The sequence below is a fragment of the Medicago truncatula genome, chromosome 5 (assembly GCF_003473485.1).
Source record: "Medicago truncatula cultivar Jemalong A17 chromosome 5, MtrunA17r5.0-ANR, whole genome shotgun sequence".
In the NCBI taxonomy this organism is placed as follows: domain Eukaryota; kingdom Viridiplantae; phylum Streptophyta; class Magnoliopsida; order Fabales; family Fabaceae; genus Medicago; species Medicago truncatula.
The window spans coordinates 29,807,976-29,813,975 of NC_053046.1; positions in this window are offsets into that span (position 1 = coordinate 29,807,976).

Below are 6,000 nucleotides of genomic sequence, written 5' to 3' on the forward strand. Positions count from 1 at the left end.
TATTATAATGATAATTGTATTTTTTTTTTTTGTCTATAAGATCTTTTACTTACGGCTCCTAAAAAGAAAATTGACACCGAATATACTTACGGGATGGGTGAACGCTCACGGTCTCATACATAAAGGGCATAAATTTTTGTTTAATATAAATACTTAGATGTTCATGAGATCTTTTTCTTTAGTATTATATGTCAAATAATTAGAGGGTAACAATTTTTTGTACTCGTTTGTCTTTTTATTTTACACATTTATAGAATACAAGAAAAATATAATTTAAAAAATAGATGAAAATAAATAAGAGAATAAACAAATAATTAATTTTGTTGATATTCTGCATCTAATTTCACAGTGGTAAATATATAATTTATAATTTTTCTATAAAATAATAGAAAGTTACAGAATCTTATGTGATTATTTATAGAAAATTAATTTGGTTATTTGAGGCATAGAAACATAATACATATTTTTTTTATAAATTGATGTGCCTATAAGGATCACATCATGATATCATTAAAAGAAAAGTGGAGTACAAAAAAAAGGGAGGGGGACAAAACCAAACTCTCTAAATATTAGGAAAATCTATAGAATGGAAAACCTAGCCTATTTTTAACTAAGTCTTCTCTAATCAAAGGTGCAGAGGACCACCATTGAAAGCCACATAGAAACATAATACATAAATGTAATAAGAGTTAAAACTGAGAATCTATTTGTATTTCTAACATATATAACATTTATTTTCACATGACATGCATGATCTAAAGAGTCTTATTTAATACTGAAAAATGAGAGAGATATGTATTTTATTGGTGGTTCATGCATGTAGTTGGTGTTGTTGTCTGTGATTGAATTACATGATTTTAAAAATTATATTTAATATATAAAAAATGAGACACATATATTTTCGTTGGAAGATGTACTAGTTAACCGCGCTTGTAGTTTATGATTGTAATAAGCTCCAAAGTCATGTTTATTTCATGATCATAAGAGAAAATCATGTGTGTGTGATTTATCGAATATTCAAAAAAAATAAATTAAAGTTAATTATATATTTTTATCATATTTAATCAATACCCAAGTTTTTATTCTTAGCTAGTCCTCAAGTTTTTAATGATGTACTTCTTTGTATTTTGACATTGATTAATAATGAAAAACTATAAGCTATTTTCTCTTCAAAAAAAAAAATCATTTAATCAATACCCCAATGACACTCTTTAACATTTTCCATAATACTACCTCCGTTTCTTTTTAACTATCGCTTTTTGATATTTTACACAAACCAAGACACTCAATAAATGTTACTTTTTCTTATACAATAATTTATACTTTTACTATAATAACCTTAGTCATTTAATATCTTATTTCATATATTTCTCTCTCCGCAATAAATAACTAAGGGTAATGTTGGTAAAACAACATTTATTGTTGCATTGAACTTTGAAAGTGACAGTTAAATAAAAACAAAAAATTTCTCCAAAAGTGACACTTAAAAAGGAACGGAGGGAGTAATTACTTGAATGTGATCCATTCGAGTCTCTTTTTCCGTAGTCAAACCCTCTTTAGGCTTCTCTTCATGAAGGACCATTTTCTCTTGATCAAATTTGATATTAAATTTACAAGAGAAAAAACTATGATCAATATTATGACAATATACACAAAAGAGAGGTATTACAACTCAAACAAATTATAAACAAAAGAGTGGTATGTTCGCATATTCAATATTAACAACAAAATCATAACAACTATTTCTAATTTTAGCAAACAAGGGATTTGGTTTTCTTAATCTAAGTTAAAATCATGTAAAAACTAAGAAGGGATTAATTAATAGTATTATTGACTTTACTCTGTTGGAACAAAATGTGTTTAGCAAAAATAATCCTTAAGAGTTTTGATGATAATAAAGTATTAAAAATTGTCAATTGGATATGCTAATATTTGTTCAAGTGTACAAGACTATAGACAAAAATTTGACATCCTAAAATGGTCTTGGAAGAACAAATAAAGAGCAAATACATCAACAAAAAGGGAAGTTTAAAGCGTTTGAAGAAAACTGCTCCTGAAATTTGAAGTGCTCCTGAAGACAAAGTGCTCCTGAAGTGATGACGTCATCAGAAGCAAGTTTATCAGAAGCTGTGAATCACCAGAAGCTGCAGTTCATCAGGAGATACAACTTAAAGCTTCAAAAGCTGTTTCAAGGATTCAAACTCGTCTAAGATTGCAGAAGACTAAAAAAGTATAACAACGGCTATTTTGAAAGGCATTGGATGCTTATTCTTCAAAGAGCGTTGACATAGTACGTTTGTACGAAGTGTACAACCACTATCTCTACTACTCTGTTTTTGTCTCTACTATAAGACAAGAAAAACAGCTCTGCCTGCAACAATGTTCCTTCACATTGGGAACGCATTTGAAATTGATCCTTCATAGGACAATAACCATATCAGGCAAAGGATCATTGGTGATTTATCAAAAGCTTCAAACGACTCTTTTTGAATGTGCTGACAATTCAACGTCTCTTTCACACCTCTATATAAAGGAGTGAAGACTCAGAGTTTCACAAGAACAATACCAAACATTAGTTAAGCTAAAACTCTGTTGAAATTGTTCTCCACTTCAAAGTTCACTTAGAATTCTTATCAAAGCTCATATCTTAGAAATTCTAGAGTCTTTAGAGTCTGTATCTGATTTGTATTGTGAACACCACTGATTGTATATCAAGTGTTCAACTTCAAACAATTTTCTTTGTAATTCTGTTTGAATTCAGAAGTCTCTTGCAGTTGTGCTTGAGCAATAGAAGTCTCTTGATTGTGTTCAGGAGCATAGGAAGTCTCTTGCAGTTGTGCTTGAACATTTGAAGTCTCTTACTAAGTTTAGTAGTGAGCATTTGTAATCAGATATTACATAGTGAACTCTCCTTGGAAGTGCAAGGGGGACAGGACTGACTTCTGGTTTGTGGAAGGAACCTGTATAAATTGCTTGTGTCTTTCCTCTCTCTCTCTCTCTCTCTCTCTCTCTCTCTTATCCGCTGCAATTAGTCTGAATATCACTTCAGAAGTAGAACTCTATATTTTTTTGATCTGTACTTTCAGTTAGGAGAAAAAAAAGAAAAAGCCAACACAATTCAACCCCCTTCTTGTGTTTTTCTTACCTTCATACTCGTCTTAATTTGTCCGAGGTTGGTTGTCAAGTAAAATAATGTCATGACATACTTTCGGTTTTCCAAATTTTTTAGGTAGCAATCTATACCATAGCAAAGAGAGGACAATCATAGACTCGTCTTAATGTTTTTGAGTTGATACATACATGTCTTGGTGTTATTATTGATTTACAAATACAATGAATTTATTTCAGTAAAATAAACTTGAATTTTGGTTTATTTTGCCGAGTTTTGTTTGATAAGTTGATATTGTAGGGATTGTTCGTGATAAGTTTTATTAACAAATGCTACCATATTATATTTGAGATGTTAGTTCATGGTAAAAGCTTAACATTATAAGAAATTCTATTATGAAAAGAGGCAACACATAATTGTCTTAAGAACAATGATCAAACTTTTACGGGAGGGTGTGGTTTTAATGAAGATATAGATCATTTGATTTTTAGTTGTAATTTTTTTTTGGTAGAATTTGGTGTTTGATTTTAAATTCGTTAGGTTTTGCTACAACGAACGACTCAGAGTACTATGTTGGATCATCTTGCGTGTTTTTGGCGATCTTGATGGTTTCTTAAAGTCGGTCTGGTTATCAATGAACATCTTTTATCTTTCTACTATTTAGGTAATTTAAAAGGAAATAAATCGTTGCATTTTTCAGCAAAAGGAGGAACAATTGCAACCATTATGTGGAAGAAAAAAAAAAGGTTTAATCCTATTCATTGATTGTCTTTTATTTCTTAGTTGGTTCCTCTTCTTGTTTTGCTGGTCCTTCCTTGACTTGTGATGTAACTTGGTAAGTATTATAAATCTTATACATCTTGTATGAGAATGATTTTTTTTAGTGTGTTTAATATATTTCATTATGACTTTTTTTTAAAAACTTAAAATAATAATAAATCAGGTATATTAATTACTTTGGCCAAAAAATGCTAAATAGAAAGATTTTATTTGAAAATATCGTAATAAATGATTGATATGTTTTTTTTTTTAGGGAAAATTCCATGAATGCCTTTTAATAAATATAATTGTCTTAATTACATTAATATTCTCCCTTGTTTACCGGCCAAACCAAAAAAAATAAGAATACTAATTTACAAGGCCGTTCCATAAATTTTTGGAGGCTCGGCTCTAATATTAAAAATGGCCCCTAATAAAAATAATTAATGATAATTTAAATAATTGTAAATTAAGAATAAACATTATTTTGATTTTAATTTGTTTTTGTTGAATTTTTGTTGTTGATAGATATGTGGATTTGGCCTAACTATTCAATTTACTCTTTACTTTTGTCAAATAATAAGTGTTTGATTTAGACTTACATAACAAAAGAAAATATTATCCTACATCCCAACAATTATACGCATACCCCTGTAAATAGTTGAGGCCCCATAAATTGGAGGCTAGGCTCGGCTCCCTGGAGCTCCTTGCACATGACAAGGAACGGCCTTGTAATTTGCACGTCGTCTAAAAACAAAAAAAATCAGATGTTAACTTCTTTTTTTTGACAAATCAGATGTTAACTATTATGCTCTTTCTCCTCAAATTCAGATGTTAATAAATAAATTAAAGATTATCCATTATTATTAGCACAAAATCCATAGAATAATTTTATAATTTGAGATCAGTCTCAGATTTGATAACATTAAATATTTATTATTATACCCTATAAAAAAATTATAATTTTTTTTTACTCAATGTGAACGTATCTTACTTTTTTTTACTAAATGTGAAGAATATCCTTCATTTTTTAATAATCTTATAGCAGTGATTATTTGAAAAGCATGATGAAGATACCCTCAATGTGAACGTTTCTTCCTTAGGGTATGTTTGATTTTTTTCTTTTCAACTTGAACACTTTATTAGTATTTTTGCAATTTGGGCACACATTATTTCAATCTGTATCCTTGCAACTTATCAATTTCTTTCCTTCCTAGGCTTCTATTAACATAGAAGTCAGTACACCTATTTTGGCTTATTTTTATATCAATTATGCTTATGAACATTAATTGTCACGTGAAAGGCTTTTCCAACTCAGCACTCACCATTCAAAAAGAGTTGTGTTATCTGAACATTCATATATGTGACAATTTTTGTGACAACCAAAATTTTATAAAGGAAATGAGGCAGTGACACAAAAACCAAAACAATAGAGTGAGAAAGTAAAAAGATAATGTGAGTATAAAAAAGAAAGTTGTCACAAAAGTTATAAAAAATGATTGTTGAAATTTCATTTCTCATCAAAAATTACCATAGATACAAACTTGGGGGATTTGAGGAGCTTTTGTTGCTATTCAAATTTGGGTATTTACTATTTAGGTGTAAACAAGTTTTAGATGTTTGTATTTGCAACTATGATACTTTTAATCTATGCACCATAGAATATTAGCTTCAAAACAGTATACACCATTTAGCAATAACTATGAAATTGGTTTTAAAACATTATAAAGAATTTCAAACTTGATACAAATCTAAAGATTTAATATTATTTTTTTTGGTGGTGGTGGAGAATTTAATCTTTTAACAGATTTTATAACATACTTTTTACGTTAATAATAGATAAACAAGAATCGAGAGAGAACAAGAGTGGGAGAATTGCACTCATGACCTTATACGTTTCTGTTTAAATTTGCAAGGTTGATCAACAATTAAATAACTAATGAACGACTAATCGATAAATTCATTAATAAATATCAAAAGAAATAACATTACATCAAATGATTCCTTAAAAAAAAATTACATCAAATGATAAAAAGTTGAATACTATTACTAACAAAACCCTAGAATATAGAAGTAATTGCCACTTTATTTAAAAGTTAAAACAAAAGTAAGCAAATCTTTATAATTAATTA